The following is an 18,502-nucleotide window of genomic DNA, read 5'->3' as shown; positions in this document are numbered from 1 at the left end:
TTATGTTGTCAAAGTGTCATCCGCTCCTCCAGATATCACATTGGGATTCAAGGCAGGAAGAGGAATGCCACATCAGCTGCATCTATCCCATTAAGTAAAAATGGAAAAGCTTTTCCAGAAACCTGCACAGGTTTATTCCTATACCTCCTTGGTAGCAACTGTGTCACGTGTCCCCTCTTATAAGTAAGGGGTGCTGAGGCTATTGCTTCCCATGAGCAATGCCAGAGTTCATATATCTCTATGATACCAGTCAAAACCTTACGCTATACCCCCTCTTCCAGGCATCTGAGCTCTGCTGTCCCAACCTTCCCTTCAGTAGATGGTTAAGCCAAGAAATACTACTGAGCATCTACAGTGTGCTTAGTTTTAAGGACATAAGGACGTACAGTAAGGTAAAATATATGAATAAGGAAGCATCTATAACCACTCCCTTTCCCACTTCTCTTTAACTTGGAGAAATCTGTGGAGGAAATGAATGAAAGAAGGCAAAAGCTATTGGATACATTTCCTAAGAAGAATGACAAGAAAACAAAAAAGCAACTATAGTTCATAAGAACTCCATCTTATGCTGCCTCATTAAAATTAAATTAAATGCAATTTTTCCCTAAAATTTGAAAAGATTTTTGATAATTTTCTATAATTACAAATTGCCCAATGAAATGATTACTTTTATTTTTGTAATTTAAACTTTATTTTTTAATATCAAACTACCTTAATCTAACTGCAGTTGAATGGTTGATATGCTGCTATATATTCTGTGTACAAAAACTTTTATCAGTTAATTTTTCTGTTCATCTTTCTTATTTGAGAGGCAATCATTTTGTTTTCAGGTCTAAAACATTCTGCAGGGTGTTAAAAAGCAAGCAGACCCTAAAAAGCGTTGCTTTTATACTTTTCCATACACAAACATGCCCTGAGCAAGGACATCTTGGAGCGCTAGCTACTGGAAAGATGATTTACTCCAGGGGTTGAGAGGTTGCAAACTCAGGGGAAGGCAGGTAAATTAAGTGAGTGATGTCATGAGGAAAGTCTAACTGTGGCAAGCTAGAGAATGATACAAACCAACCAATTAATGGACTAAAACACTGTCCCAATCAAAACAAATACAGTAGTTTTGACCTGTTGGCTGTTGAACTCTTGATTCTACAGCTTCAGAATGTGATGTGAATTATCTGGGGTTTCACAAAACACCAGTGCCAGGGCCAGAGTCCCAGTCCATGACTCCTGTGACCCCATTCAGTGCATGCCTTGCCCCACCACCCTTCTTCACGTTTACAGGTTGTCCACTTTCTTTAGCAAGGAGGAAGAACTTGAGGACTTCTTATGTGCTAAAGCCCTTTAGGCAGGTTATTGCTTTTAATCTTCAACACACATTTGAGACTGTTATTGACAGCTTCATTTTTCGGATAAGAAAACTGAGATATGGTAGTGTTAAGTAACTTGCCTGAGGTTGACTTATGATAGAATGGACAACCCAAGTAGGTGTGGGCTTTGAAGTTGGTGGGTTCTTATTTTACTATATTACCTTCTAAGACATATATCTTCACATCCAGAAAATGTCAGTGATTTAAGCAGTGCCTCCAAGAAGTGAGTATTATCCAATCATTTCAGATGCAGAATCAAACACGTGTCAAGAATGGCTGTGTTTATAAGGAATCCCCCCAGTGATGGTGAAAAGGAGGGAGGATACTTGATGTTGCTGCTGCTGCTGTTCTTTCACACGCTCAGTCCTCATCCTTTCTGACCTAGTAGCTGCATTCTACCCAGTGCTTCGTGCAGTGCTCTTGAAACACTTTGTTTATTTGCTTTCTGGACTATCTCTCTTTATTGTTCTCCCATGTCATGACTCTAAACAGCAGAGTGAGACATGACTCAATCCTCATTCCTCCTCTCACCATCTGATAATACTCAGCCACTTGGCTTTAACTAAATGCCATCTATAAAATGATGACTTTCACATTTATATTGTCAGCCCTGATCCCTCTCCTGAAGTCTGGCTGGTAGACTTCCATGAGCTCTTATCTGAAATCTCTTGGTACAGCTTTGCTTTAGAACACATTATTTTTTTATTTTCTAAGTTTATATGCATATTCTGTATGTTACAGATATCTCCAGCAAGATTTGGGGTAGCTAAAGCAGTCTTAAAAAAAAAATAGCAAAGTCAGAGGCATCATGCTCTTTAATTTCAAACTATACTACAAAACTATATTCAATAACTTGTAATGACCTATAATGAAAAATACTATGAAAAGGAATGAATATATATATATATATATATATATATATATATATATATATGAATCACTACGTTGTACACCAGAAGTTAACACAAGACAGACAGGATTATACTGTATAGCACAGGGAAATATATACAAGATCTTATGGTAGCTCACAGTGAAAAAAAATGTGACAATGAATATATATATGTTCATGTACAACTGAAAAATTGTGCTCTACGTTGGAATTTGACACAACATTGTAAAATGACTATAACTCAATAAAAAAAGTTAAAAAAAACCCAAAACAAAAATAAACTAAAATAAACTCAAAATGGAATAAAAACTGAAATGTAAGACCTAAAACCATAAAAATCCTGGAAGAAAACATAAGCAGTACCCTCTTTGACATCAGCCTTAACAATATTTTTTTAGATGTCTCCTCCAGCAAGGGCAACAAAGCAAAAAAAAAAACAAAAACAAAAACAAAAAGCAAAAAAACAAACATGACTACAACAAACTAAAAAGGTCTTGCACAGCAAAAGAAATCATCAACAAAAAGAAAAGGCAGCCTACTGCATGGGAGAAGATATTTGCAAATGATAGATAAAAGGTTAATATCCAAAATACATAAAGAACTCACACAGTTCAATATTGAAAAAACAAATCTGGTTAAAAATGGGCAGAGGACCTAATAGACATTTTCCCAAGTAGACATACAGATGGCCGACAGACACATGAAAAGATGCTCAACATTACTAATCATCAGAGAAACACAAATCAAAACCACAAGTATCACTTCACACTTGTCAGAATGGCCATTATCAAAACAGACAATAAATAACAAGTGTTGGTGAGGATGTTAAGAAAAGGGAACCCTTGTGCACTGTTGGTGGTACTGTAAGCTGGTGCAGCCACTATGGAAAATAGTATGGATGTTCCTCAAAAAACTAAAATAGAACTGCCATATCATCCAGCAAACCCACTTCCGGGTATTTACTTGAAATTTAAAAAGCCCACCCCACTAATTTGAAAGGATGCATGCACCTCTATGTTCACTACAGCATTATTTATAATAGCCAAGATATGGAAGCAACCTAACTGTCCATAAACAGATGAATGGATAAAAAGAATGTGGTATATTGGCATATTACCCAGCCATAAAAAAGAATGAAATTTTGCCATCTGGGACAACATGAATGGACCTAGAGGCTATTATGCTAAATAAAATAAGTCAGAAAAATACAAATACTGTATGATTTTTCACTTATCTGTGAAATCTGAAAAACAAAATAAATGAACAAACAAAACCAAACAGAAACAGACCTATAGTTACAGAGATAAACTGTTGGTGACCAGAGGGGAAGGGGGTAGGGGACTGGGCAAAATAGGTGAAGGGGATTAAGAGATACAAACTTCCAGTTATAAAATAAATAAGCCATGGGAATGTAATGTAATATATTCAATAATAATGTAATAACTTTGAATAGTGACAGATGGTAACTAGACTTATCCTGGTGATCAATTTGTAATGAATATAAATGTTGAGCCACTATGATGTACTCCTGAAACTAACAGAACATTGTGCATCAAGTATACCTCAATTAAAAAACTACACATCATTCAAAAAAAAAAAGATTTGGGGCAGCTCTCAATATTCAAATGCAGCAATACTTTTGCAGTAAAAAATAACTTTACACCAAATTAAATGAACAATGACTATAAAAAGCTTCATATCAATTAAATCAAGTTTGTCGTTGAATGAGAAATAAAATCCCTCTCTCCATTTTCACTCCCTATCCTTCTCCTGCTTTATTTTCCTCTATATCATTTACCAACTCTTGGCATATTATACAGTGTTTGTTCACTTGCCTAATGTCTGGCTTCTTCAAACCCAATATAAAGCCCATAAGAGCAGGTTTTCGGTATTAGTCCCCAGCTCTTTCCCCAATGCACATGGAGGAATAAATAAATCCTCAAATTCAGAAAGAGATGACCAACACAACACTTTCCTTTTCCCTAGTTGTGCTGGAGTGTGACTGAAGATGGGACTCCCACAGGTTCAAGGTCATGATTAGCACTAACCACCCTTTCCTGTCACCACTGTTGCTTTAAGGCATGTTGAGGAAATGTTGGTCAGACGTTAAGGCCCCTTGAACAATTACAAATGATGTCCCTAGGCTCATTTTTAGATTGAGTAACTTGAAGCCCAGAGAGGCTGAAGAACTAACCTAGTTACCAGAGGCCAATCACTAGCAGAATAAGAGCAGAACCCAGGCTCAAGAGATCTTTCATCTCATTTCTCTCAAACCTCCGCAGATACAAAAAATATTCATGGAATGTTGAATGGCTCTCAAATTTTAATAACCCGACTTACTAGACTATTGTAAGAAAGCTGCAACATTTTTGTCACTTAGTAATGAATTTTATTTTCACAAGAAATATGGAACTTTACTCTCTTAGACCATAAAATATCCTTTCCCTGTCTTCCTAGGGTAGGGCATTTCAATTTGTAAATGGCTCTAAAGTAAATGTGTATTGACCAGATGTGGATAATGTGTTGTATTCCAAGTTATGTGTTTGTTTTTAAATGTCATTTTCAAAGCTATTTTCATTATTATTACATACAGATATATTATTATAATATGTAAATAAACATATGTATAACATTATATAATATATAAATATATTTTTATATATAACAATACATTACATACTGTAAAATACATAAAATTCATACATAAAGCCAGGATGCAGCATGTTTTTGCTCCTTCACCAACTACACGAGCTTTAAAATGTCATTCCATTTCTCTAAGCTTCACTTTTATTATGGGAGAGAAATAATATGAATAATAACTATAATACTATGTCCTACTTTTCTGAATGGCTTGTTTCAAATTAAAACTATACTAGTAATTCTCATTTTGTTCTATAAGATATAGTTGAATCAATCTAATACAAAATATTAAGTGCAAGTATTGGATCCTAGTTAAAATCATGGACTATGGATCCAAAGTGCCCAAATGAAATCCTGGATCTGCCACCTTGTGTGACCTGGGCAAGCTGGCTAACCTCTCTCAGGTTTATTTTCCTCGTCTATAAAATAGGGATTATAATAGTAGCTACTTCTTACGGTCATTTGAGGTTTGAATGTATCAACATTTGAAAAATGCTCAGAACAATGCCTGACATCTCATAAATGCTTCACGTTAGTGCCACAGCAATACAATTAAGAAATCATTATTATACCTGCAGATCTGGATAAAGATACACAGCTAGATATACATGTATGCTCATACATGTAGAGCTATATAAGTATTGCGTTTATGTGGTTAGAGATGTAGAAAAAGATTCGTAACTACACAACCAGTGAACTCCATAGCTTTGTTATTTTTATTGCTTCTTAATAGAGAGCACAGAAGTACATGGGAAATATGAGAGTGTGGCTTGAGTAATCTACTATAGTTAAGTTCATATTGCAAATCCCTAAGTATCACTAACTTTCCATATTGTTAGAATTTAGTCCTTACAAATGCAGTCACTGCTTGAGCAAAATGTAGCAGCTGCCCAACAGGTGTTAGGAAATATGAGAAAAGGGGGTAAAACCATACTTCCCAGAAGGGAATGGATTCTCTTTTAATGCTTTATTGAGAAAAAAAGAAGACAAAGTAGCATAAAGCAAGTAGTATTGTGCCTGAAAACAAAACTCATACATTAGAAATGGAGGTCAAACAAGATTTACCCCTTCCTGTAAGCTGCGAGCTTTTCCAAGTTACTACAGGCTAATAGGAAACGCCCTTCATTCTTAGCATTGCCTTGGATGGGAAGTTTACAATCTCCCTTGACTTTAATGTAAACCATCACAACAGGAAGCTCTGCATTTGCTGTAAGTCCCTCCTGCCGTGAGTTAATGCAATGTTTGTGCTGCTTATTTCAGGCACAAAGTGGAGGTCAGAGAGAGTTCCTCATGCTCAGAAATCATCTTTCCTTTCCTTGAAGAACCATTATTCGATGTCTTGTCCAGTTCAATTGGACATTTTTCTTTGGTTACTGCAGTTTAGGATTTCCGTAGAAATTCAGCCACTATTTAACCTCTCAGAGCTTTGCCCATAGAGCATATTTGGTGATTTATCTCATCATTCATTTAATCTAATAACATTCTGGATTCTGTGTCCCCAGAACTAAGCTAGATTCAATGGAGACTACAAAAGAAATGCCTGGCTCTCAAGGGATATAAAGCTTTGACGGCGATTTATACATATTTAAGAGATTCAAGAGCAAAGCAGAGAATATCTAATAGGTAGCTTGACTTGTTGACAGAATTCAAGGGATGTGGCTTGTTCTGTGTTCTACTCTAGTGCTTGTCTAGCATAGTACCTGTATTATACAGACACTCAGCTCATTTTTAAATAAATGAATGGGTGAGGGATGGTGCTTTAGTATATATTAATAGCTACAAAAAGCAATAGTGAATTTTTTGTCACTTTTCCAATCTAAATAAGTAACATAAAATAAAGAAAGCAACTGTGGCAGAGATGGGCTAGATGCTCAACAAACCCAGCATTCTCTTCTCCCTGGGTATATATCAAGACTGCCTCTCTCAGCATCTTGTGCAATTAGGTGAAGTCATGTGGCTGAGTTTGGCCAATGACACCTGTGCATAAATTGCATATATTGACTTCCAGGAAAAACCCAAAAAATGTCCTTTGAAGTGTCTCGTAAATTATCTCTTCCTTCATCTGCCTGCTGGATGCTGACCATCTTATACAGAGATTCTAGAAGGTGGCAGAGCTGCCAGACGGAAGAAGCCTGGGTCCCTAAATAAACCGTGTGGAACAAGAGAGAGCAGGAGGGGTGACATTAGGCTGTGATGTGTGAGAAAAACACTTTTATGTCTTAATCCATTGAAACTCTACTCTGTGCTGGCCCATACCATTGTATAAGCAAAAGATGCAGAGAGCACCATTATTTATAACAATGAAAAAGCGGAAGTAACTTAAATGTTCAACTAGGAAAGAGAGTTTAAGGAAAGAATATAAACCTACTCAAAATGCATCTATGGAAAGTGATGGTTGTGGATGCCATGTTGCAATTTAGGAAAATGCTAACATTTTAATATAAAAATCAGACTGCAATATATAAAATCTTATGTAATTATTTCTTATACATAAGTTTAAAATGCTGATAAAATTAAAACATGGGAAGTTGATATATCACAATGTCAAATATAGTTGTGTTAGAACATATGGATTTATGCTTGATTTTTCTATTTTTAAATTTTTCATTTTTGGCATCATGGTACCTTTGCTTTATAATTTAAAAATAGAGTGCAAAGAAAAAGTTATTTTAAAAAATGAAGCTAATTCTCAAATGGTAACTATACATGTCATAAGTGCTCTTCTTGGTCTAAAATGGAATGAGCAGCTTTAACGAGAGTGTCAGCAAAAGCTTACTGGGAAGGATGCAACTAGCATGGTGTCTGGATGGATGAGAAGACTGACTTAGAGAGAAGCAGAGAGCGCTCCAGTCAAATGGAGGTGTGCAATGAGGCGGGAGTGCTGGGTTTGGGGGTGTGAAGAGATTCTTACAGTGCTTCAAAATCTCAAGACACTGGACAGGGCTCTTCAGGGGGCATTCTGAGAGCACTCTTTTTGTCTCCATGTTCCAGTGTTCCATCCTTTCTGCAAAATCACACTTCTTTCCACCAGTAAGTCCGGTGCTTGGGTCTGTTCTCCTGGGAGTGGAGGCCAGCTTGTGTGGGCTACATCAGTCTGTTGACTGAGCTCCCTCTGTAGGGTCTGGGTGAAGTCAGAGGTCAAGCAAGAGTGCAATCATCTGGCTAACCTGGGATGTTGGCCTCAGGCCAATAAACTGGTTGAACAGAATCTTTGGATCCAGGCTCAGTTTTCTCACTCATTTTCCTCATGTCCTGGCTGTCTAGACTCTGAATTGGAAGCAGGTGTGTGACAGACCCAGAGCTTATCCTTAAAAAGCTCATGGCTTAGAGAGAATGGGTAAAGACGGAAAGTTAAAGAAAATACCACTTACTTGAGACTTCGTTCTGTGGCATGGATAACACTAGAGACTTCGCAGGATTCTCACACCAGCTTTTTACAATAGGCACTGTCATCTCTGTCTTATAGATCAGACAACTGAGGCTCGGAGAGGCAAAGTGATTTTTCTAAGGTCACACAGAAAGAAGGAAGCAGCAAAGACTGGACTGAAATCCAAGTCAGTCTAATTTCATTACCTGGGAAGTTCTGACAGAAGCCAAAATATGGCTCATGATATTAAAGAAAAGGGGTAGAAATGGATTATTATGGAAATTCAAAAGAGACAAAGGTGGGACTGGTAGAGGGATGTAAAACAAAAGGACAGGATTTTTTGTTGTGGTTTTAAATAGATGGGTATTTGGGGCAGAGTCTTAGTTTCAAAGCAAAGCCCTGGGTTTGTGGGTTACTTGGGGAGGGCTTAGGGGCAGCTGCCTGGCATTAGTTGGAAATATGCAAGCCAGGCTTGAGTGATTCCCAAGCCTCCTTTCTCTATTTGCAAAAGTCGGGTGTGCCTTTGAAACTCAGCCTTCTAAAACCCTGTCTCTGCAGTCAAGACGTGTTTAGCTACCTCTTCACAAGCAAGCATTTTAAAAGGTGCTTCTAATCCATTCAAGCCCCTCATAAATGACAGGAGCCTGCACATTACCATAGTTACCGAATCAGCAATCAGAGTCTCTAACCATTTCCTCTTCTATTACTGAACACTGAATGGGAGGACACAGCACAGCAGGTGAGTTGAAAGCCTTTCTCTGCTCCACTCTCAACCCTGCCCCCAGCTCTCTGTTCTATTAGGAACCGAAAGCCACCTATTTACAGGGACAAAAATAAATCCACAAATTAGCTAGAACAGTAGGACTGCTATCTCAAAACATACAGCACGGCCTTATCAATCAACCAGTAGAATGGTTAGGAGAACTGAAGACCAGCACATGTGTGGCTATTAACTTACATGATCTTTCAGAAACACAGATCTAATGGTGCTCCCTCAGCCCCACTGCAGCTAGATATGCATTGATTCCAATCTACTACCAGATTAAGTCTGAAGTCCCTAATTTTGCATAAAACACTCAGTAACTGGTCCACAACCCACCCTTCCAACCTAATCACTCCTTCAAATATAAGACTTATCTCGAGTGTCCCCTCCTCCAGGAACACTTCCTAACTCTATCAGACCATTTCCTTGTACTCTCCCATAATATATTTCATTTTGCTGTAATTATCTTTTTGTTTATTTGTCTCCTCCTCCTATAAACAACTAAGGACACAAGGCTGTGTCTTATGAATCTTTGTTATCTTTTACAGTGACTGGCATCCTACACAGTACAGAGTAGGAAGGCAAGAAAGTTTCAGTGACTGCATCTCTCACCACTACCCAACCCAGCATTTCTAGCTACTTTGGACCATTCCTAGAAGGTACTGTACACACTAAGATCTCAGTACCTTTCTAGATTCTCTTTACATCACCTGAAACATCTTCAAATCTCCACTCCCTCTGCCCCCATTATGCTTTCTGCGTGAAGAAATTGCAGCCATCTTGCCTTTCAGCCAAAGTGAAACCTTCATCTGAAACCTTCCATTAATCTCCAAGACAGACCTGATCATCCTTGATCTCGGGTCCCAAATTCTTTTTTGGGCTCTGGTTGGCCAAATGTGCCTGTAACACCACAAACTGCAAGTTCCTCCAGACCAGGAACCCAGCCTTGCTCATCTTTGCGCTCTGCCTCTGACAGATGCTCAATACTCAAGGCAGAACTCAATAATAAAATGACCAGCAGTCACTCAAAATAACCTGCCACTCACTGCCTTCTGGCTCCCTACAGAATTACTGCTTGAATCCTTTCTCCACCTCCAGGGGCAATGAAACCCTGTTTTGACAGCTTACTTTACTTCTCACACCTGAGCTGCAAACTGCAAGCAGCAGCTTGGGGAGGATGGGAAATGTGGTGAGTGATGATTTTTCTACCAGGATAGAGGCAGAATGGGTTTTAAAGTGGTTGCCATTTGGACCAACAACCTCCAATCAATCACTACCTTTGTCCTTGCCAAGCTGTGGGCAGAGTTTTCGTTTCCCACCTGCCTGACAGAAGGACCCGATTCTCTCCTTAGACCTGCCTGCGAGCTAACATGATTGAAAGGGGTTGAGGAGTAAAGGAATAAGGAAAGCCACGAAAAATTAACAAAATGGCAGGGCAAAATACATTGCTCCAAAACCTTTAGTTTGATGGAGTAAAGCAAGGCAGGAGTTTTAGGTTCAATCAGGCCACTGCCTCCTCGTCCTCTCCCTCCTCCTCCTTCTTCTTTTGACACCCAAGCCTCTTTTTCTGGGGGGAAGTGAGGGACCCTGGGGTGGCCCTCTCACTGCACAGCTTGCTCATGGTCGCTGCTTCCTAAGTCCTGTGGCTCCATCACGTCCTGCAGCTTGGCCGGGCTGGAGAAAGGCTCCCTGCGCAGGGCCTCAAAGGTGTCATCTGCTCAGAGGGCTAGCCCAACAGCAGCTGGGGCCTGCGGCCCTCTGGCTGGCTGGTGAAGCCACACTCAACTAATGTCTTGCCGTCGCCCAAAAGCTGGTCGTCCTTCATCGGGCAGCCGCTTGAGGACGCGCTCCACGACGTGCTTCAGTTTGCACACAGTGCTCCGCTCCTCTGAGTCAGTGAAGACTGGGGTCTCGCGGCACCGCCTCAGGAGAAACACGTCCATCGGCTGCCTCTCCCCCTCGACGCGCAGGCGCGGCCGCGCTCCGCCCCGTTCCCAGCAACCCGCGCGCCGACCCCCAGCATGCCGCGCGGCTGGCGGCCCCTCCCCCGATTCCACATATTCTTTAATAACTGCTGAGTGCCCGTGTGATTTTGGGAAAATTACGAAATCCTCCTAAACCTCCGCTTCTTGATTTACAAAGTGTTGGATTGGAAATTAAATAGTGCATGTTTCAAATAAAAGCACTGAACGATGTTTAAGAAGATACTCAGGAAGCATGTATTTTTGTAATCATCAAGTTGCCGGGAGGAATTACCCTGTTGTATCATGTTCTATTCGTGACTTAAGCCAGGTTCCCCAGAAGCAGACTCTGAGACAAGATTTGTGTGCAACTAAATGATCAAGGAAGTGCTCCTGGCAGGAACCAGTAAGGGACTGGGGAGGAAGGGCAGGGAGGGGGAAGAGGCCAAGCCAGCATGGGATTTGAGGCAAAGCGTCGGCCTCAGCTTTCAAGAGGACTCTGGAGCATAAATCACAGCTCAGAGGCTGTTCTAACTCTGGACAAGGGGGCTGGACCTTAGACTTTCTCATCCCCAGCCATTGGCTAAAGTAGCCCCTAGGGACACACACTTGCAGGCACTTTGGTTCTTGAAGCCTGAGCAGGGCAGCTCCTAGAGCCTTCTTACACAGAAAGAAGCAAAGCACATACAAGGCAGCAGAGGGGCCCCTGGAAACTAAGAGGGATCTGAGGTCACTGTGTGTGCTGCGCTTTTGAAGCGTTTTCTCATTCATCACCCAATTGATCCCCACTATTCCCAGGCAAGAGATTCCAGGAGATCAACCTGAAATGGAGCGGCTTGGAGATGGGCGTTATGAGGAGGGTTCTGCTGTCTGTTCCTGCCCTTGATCTCGAAGCTGCTTGAGCTTCTTCTGCCACAATTATAATGCAGGAACTCTGCCCTTTGCTAACACCAGGGAAGTCAGTGGAGAAAAAGCCAGCATAGAGCTATAGTTGAGTGTCCCCACTCTCCTTCCCTGCCCAGCCCCCTAAGATGGCTATTGGGAGGAGGAACTGAAGCCCACTATTCTCAGGACCCCCAAGTCTCTACCATTGTTCTTTATTTGTTCCTCACCAGTGTCTGCTGCAGAGGAAAATTGAATGACCTCAGTTAGGGCTTGGAAAACCAAATCCAACTCGAGATTTTTCTACATCAACCTACAGTCCCAGCAAACATTTTAGCTCCACAGAGAACTGTCACATCTTTTTTTTTTTTTTTTAAGGCCGTTCTGGAAGTCTGGTCTTGAGGAAAGGAGGAACCAGCCACAGTGTCAGCAGTGAGAGTGAGGAGGGAAAATGACCCCAAGAGAGGCAGACACTGGACCCAAGTGCAGGAGACTCAACCAGGCCTGCACATCAGCACCCACTGAGGGGCTTCCAAAGTCCCCTCACCCAGCTGTAGCCAGATCAGCTAAGTGAGGACTTAGGATGTCTGGGGTAAAACCTAGACATCAGTAGTTGTCAAAGCTCCCAGTGATTCCAGTGTGCTAACAAGCTTGAAAATATCTGTGCTAATGGGATCTAACCAGTCAAAGCATCTACAGCTGCCATTAGGACCAGGCAATTATACCTGCAATGGAAGAGAGATATTGAGTCTCTCTCCAAATATTTGTTGAGCACCCTCTGATAATAAGGCACTGTGTTATGTGCCCACAGAACACAAAGATGGAAACGCTTCTGGTCTCTACTCTGTCTGCCCTGACCGTCTTGGGGGTTGGGGACTGGTGTGTAATAAAATAACTGAAAATATCCACAGTCCCCTCTGTTCTGAGCTGTGGGAGATATATATTTCCAGAGGGGACAGCAGTTATTTTCAGATAGAGATAGATAACAATGCACCTGGTAAGGAAGGCATAAGCTCTACTGCCAGAATCTGGGATCCAGAAAGGGAGAAAGTGTGCTTAGGAAGGCTTTACAGTAGATAAAGTGCTAGAGCTGGGCTTAAAGAATGAGTTGGAATTTGAGTTTGGATAAGGACATAGCATGCCTATGGTATGAAGGAAGGTAACAGACACTGTGTTCCAGGATATGTAAATAACTCAGTATGGCAATTCCTAGATGTGGGAGCACATTAGGAAACGAGGTTGAGAAAGTATGGAGGGTATAGCGTAGTCTATGTGTTTGGACCTTTCAGCTACAGGGAGCACACATCTTTGGCATCACTGTGAGCCTCAAAAACCTCAGCTTTTCCCATTGCCCCAAGCACTCTGCTCTGGGAAGTTGGGTAAGAAGTGGCTAGTTTTGTTCATCAGTGGCAGTATAGCTTTGCTTCCTACACACACACACACACACACGTTACACATATGCCTCTGCTTATTAAAGTGTAATGCCAGGCCCCAACTTTCTGCAAGTTCCCCAGGTATATGTGGACTCAGTGATCATTTCTATGTCCAGTTTCCTCTTTGGCTGAAACAAAATCTCATTTCATCTTACCCCCAAATCTTGGGTTGTATTTTTCCTTTGGATTAATGCCAATGTAGATTAGGATTTTGATTTCCACCAGAATCTTTCATGCTAGGCATCTGTATTTAGCAGATCTTTTGAAATTTGAGGGGTGTTTACAGAAAAACAAATACCTTAAAGTGAGAGTTTATACACTTTTGCTTTAAAAGTTCTTGTGCTATGCCTCCAAATATTGTGCTGATCACATTTCTCTAAAGATTGCAACTTCCTACTCTGTGGCTCAGTACCACCACCCACTCCCAACACACACACATTTATACTCCCTTTATCTTAATTCTCTCTACCTTAACTGTGCAAAACAGTTCAGCTGTTTCTGAACTCTCCACCCTTTATTGGATTCTAGGCTTATTTTTAAAAATATGATCTCATTAATATACCTGCTAGAACAAAGTTTCTTCCACCATTGGACTCATCCTTTATCAGTACAGAAGAAATAGAAGAAGCTTTGAAATGTCCATCTCTCCAGTCTGTTTCTCCCACCAGTCTCTGGAACTGGAAGGGGAGAGTATAGAAACTTATTTCCCACTTATTAAAGATATGCTACTCCACCATTAAGAAGGTAGTAGTAGCTACAGATTTTGTTTTTTAAAGAACTTTTCTTTCAATTCTATTCAGTAACACAGAGAGATGCACCCAAGTCATTATGACAGAGGAAAGGAAACATGCATTGAGCACCTGCTAAGTGCTAGGAATTCAATGCAGAGTCATTTAATTTGTTCTACCCCACAAGCTATGCACGTTTGAAAACTATTATTAAGTGAGTGAGGAAGCAGATGAACTAGCTCAGGGTTAGCCAATCGCCATGCCATAACCACATCTTTTAACAGTTCAGTTTTCTTCTAATTCTTCATAGGGAAGTTGAATGTCCTTTTTCTGTCCCAAGATCCCATCCAGGATACATTGTGTTCAGATGTCATGATTTCTCAGACTCCTCTAGACTGTGATAATTTCTCAAGATTTTATGTGTTTTTTTTTTTATGATCTTGAGAGTTTTGGGAAATACTGATCAGGCATTTTGTAGAATGTCCTTCAATTTGGGTTTTTCTGATGTTTTTTCTTATGGTTGTATAAGGCTTATGGGTTTGGGGGAGGAAGACCATAGAAATAAATCTCCCTTCTCATTGTGTCACATCAAGGATATGAAACTTATTAAGATAATTCATCATTGTTGGTGTGATGGGTACCAAACTTATCAAGACAACTCCCCTTTTAATACTGTCCAAAGTAATGCACTGAAATGAGAACTGTAATTTCTTATAGAAACTGTGATTCCTTAAAGAAATAACACATAGACCTTCCAGTTACCTCGAGTCTTAATGGAGAGAAATTACACAAATGGTCACTCACACCACATAGTACACTTGTATGACAAAAAATGATTATTTAGTGGATAAGTGGTGTGAAACATTAAATCTTTAAACCACACATCCATCATCACACCCAGCTTCTAGCACTAGTAGACATGAACTTGTTCTGGTTGTAGAGAAAATGAGTTTTATTCTAGCATTCCTTTTGGGGGACATTTTGGTAGGACAGAAGGATACAAATTTGGCAACAGAGCCTCTTTAAGAAGTGAAACCGTTGGTGATCCTGATGTTTGATCCCATAAGCATGTTTGAATGCCTCCCTGTGCAAGATACTATTCCAGGTGCTGGAGTAGAGATTGTAGGAGGGGTCACAAAGACTCCTAATACCCGTCTGGAACTCGTCATTTCCTAAGGGAGTAAAGATGTGGTCCCAAACTGCTGTAACAGCAGGAGCAGAAAACTTAAGGGTCCTAAAAGAGAGCCAGCAAAGTGCTCTGGGGACCAGAGGGATAAGAGCTATAATTCCAACCATGAGAGGAGAAATTAAGAAAGATCTCCTGGAGGAAGATGGGATTTGGCCTGAGTCTGCAAAACCAGACATTTCATTTGAAAAGGGGATTCAAGCTAAGGGAGCATTGGGAGCCAACACCTAAGGGCATAAAAAGCATGGGGATATTTCAGGAATAGAAAATAACCTGGAAAGGGTGTGGCCTAGACTTCACCTGTGTGTGAGGATGGTGGCATTGGCAGGGATTACAGACGGAGTGTCATGGAGACCGAATGCCCTGCCCGTAAGTCTAGGCTTTATCCTGCCGGTGATGAAAAGCATTTCTATGTGTGGGAGTGGTTTGACAAGCATTATGCTTTAGGAGGAGTTGTCTGGAGTATATTCTAAGGACAGTTGTTGGGGTGGAGTGGAAGGGATGTGCAGCAAGAATATTTAGGAGGCCATCCATTAGTATGGTTAAGAGTTGGTAGAGACTAGAGGTAACACAAAAATTAATAAATGTATGTCATTTACTTAGGGACTTACTTTAGGGCCTGATTTAGCCCCTAAATCAGTACAGGGTGTAATGAATTTTGGGTTATTCCAACCTTTTTGCAGTAAGAGTCAATATAATCTCTCATCTCTTTGGTTTGTTACCCTTCATAACAACCTCTTGAGGTAGATCTTATCCGTCTGCATTTGCCAGACTGAGGGAGAAAAATGAGGCTCAGAAAAGCTGAAACCTTGTGCTGTGCATGGCCACACGGCGAGCTAATAACGGAGCCTGGGTTTGAACTGTCATCCAGAGTGACTCAGGAGTCTGACCTCTCAGGACATTCTGCGTCAGAGCTAAGTTTATAGACAGGTCTCATATGTTCATGTGTGAACCATCTATTTATGGATCACCCAGAGAAAATGTGTAATATCAGGCTGACTTCACCCTGCCACCCAGCACGTTCCTGGAGTACCTCCCAGCTGGTGTCTACTCAGGGAACAAAAGCTCACTTCAATATTAGCCCAAGTCAAACCTAATTAGAAAGGCAAATCCACTCCCAGCCTTCCCAGCCCCAAATTGGTGGTCCATGCCAAGCAGTAACTTTCCTGTGTTTTCTGCCACTTTGGTTTCTCAGTTTTAGTTCTGATCACCCTGGGTGATGCTCTATCCAAAAACTGAACCATTTTTCCATTTTGTTTCAAGGTGAAAATCCTCCATGGATTATCAAATAACAGTTATATCTTTGACCTTGCCCTCGAGCTACTGCATCAGTTTATGCATTGATTTGAAAGACATTTAGTGAATTTATAACTTGTGCCAAGCTACAGGGGATAAGGGTGATGAAGGCATGGTCCCTATGCTCAAGGAGACACAATCTAGAAAGTGATATGTGTTTTGTATTTAAATAACTGAAATATTTAGTTATCCCTGATACCAACTCAGGCAGTCCTCTGATATCTGCTTAATTTTGTATAAGTCTGGTGTAGACCAGAGTTTCATAGCCTTGGCACTATTGATGTTTTGGGCTGGGTAATTCTTTGTTGTGAAGGGCTGCCTTGTGCACTGTAGGAGGTTTAGTAGCATCCCTGGTCTCTACACACTGGATGCTGGTAGCAGCACACCCCCAAAGTTTTGATGATTGAGAATGTCTCTAGACATCGTTAAATATCTCTTGGAGGCCCCCATTGAGAACCATGGTTTAGACTGCAATTCCCATCCTCAGGGACTGCTATCACAGTCACCTTGGCTAATACTTATGAAATCTCACTCTACTTGCTTAGTAAGACACTGTGCTAAGTGGTTTTATGTGTTATCTCAAATCTCTATAACACAGTGAGATAAATATTATTACAATAACCTTTTTAATGATGGAAGAAATTGCAATTTTGTGAGGCTATGAAAGTTACTGTTAGTCACAAATCTAGTGCAAGATAGGCTGAGCTGCTCTAAGGCCGTTATCTTAGGCTTTTCTCCCTGTACACAACCGGTCATCTACCATATGGAAGGATGGTGGCTGCACACTGAAAACTGCTTAGGTCCAGGCACACTGAGGCCAAATTTAATCCTCATTAAAAACCACAGTTTTACTCCCATTTTAATAGCAAAGAAACTGAGGTTCAGACCAATTAAGTGACTTTCCCCCAAGGTTCTAATGCTCATTAAGTGATGGAGCTTGAATTTAAACCCAAGTCTGTCTAGTTCTAGAGAAAAGACATAACCTTACTACTCATAAGTCTCTCCATCCACCACCCACACAAGAGACAACCTACAGCTTCATCACAAGTAAATCTGCAAAATGGGTTCTCTGGGCCAAGTATCCACAGCCTTGCCTTGGGCATCCTCTGCTTCATCCCCCCTCCCAGCCCCTGCCCCAGCTTTCCACAGCTCTTCCAGCCCATCGAAGGGGCTCAGCTCTCTGTTTCAACAGCCTCCTGGGCACTGCATACCCTCTTCCAACCCAAATAAGTATGTGGGTGTTTGGTGAGTGTTTTTTCTCACTGGGAGGCCCCGCGCATCAGAGTGTGGATTTTGGTTTCAAGTCTTTCCTACCTTTTGGCCAACTCTTCTGTTACCTACTGCACTGGGCAGTCCCGCCTCCCTCCAGCTCACTCTTTGCCAAACCCTGACTCTGGCTGGGAAACAGAAGGCTGCATGCTGCCCTCCTTGGATGTCACCCTCTTTGGGTTCCATGAATAAGTCAGCAGGAATGCTTCAAGAAAGCAAAGCCATCATTTTTCCACCAAAGGGGAAAAATACACACAACACGTTCATGGTTGTGCCCGAGTGAAAACACCCCAGGCCTCCCGCGTGGTTAGTCCCTGGGCTCAAAATGTGCACCAAATAGGGCTTCAGACGTGAAATCATTCTGTCTTTCAATTCCTCCGTGTTTACCACAGGGACACTGAGGGGAGAAAGCCGACTCAGATGCAGGAGTGGTATTTGACCAACAGTCATCACCCACATCAATGGAAATTAAACTCATAAAAATGAATTTGAAAAGCCAGCAAGTGGCCCTAATAAAGAAGAGACAACTCTTCCCACCACAATATCCTCGTCATTTAATTACAAATGAGAGTCCATTAAGGGCGGTGCTTCCTTTCTGGGCCTGAAGACTAAGAGGTCCAGGAAATCAGCTTGTGTGGCTGTCAGCACATCTGCTAACCCTTTGATTGATTCTTCAAGCACAAAACTCTCTAGGACAGCATGGGGGAACCTTTGAGCGCCAAAG

The 18,502-nt window shown here is 41.1% G+C and overlaps 1 pseudogene; it reads right to left on the bottom strand.

Annotated features, from left to right (window-relative positions):
* Window positions 1–10,624: 10,624 nt before the first annotated feature.
* On the bottom strand, window positions 10,625–10,966 carry LOC102543773 (elongin-B pseudogene; annotated as a pseudogene).
* Window positions 10,967–18,502: the final 7,536 nt, after the last annotated feature.

Source organism: Vicugna pacos, chromosome 16, assembly GCF_048564905.1.
Source record: "Vicugna pacos chromosome 16, VicPac4, whole genome shotgun sequence".
Classification (NCBI taxonomy): Eukaryota; Metazoa; Chordata; class Mammalia; order Artiodactyla; family Camelidae; genus Vicugna; species Vicugna pacos.
Note: the sequence above shows the minus strand (reverse complement) of the source record. Positions and strands in the feature narration are given on the sequence as shown.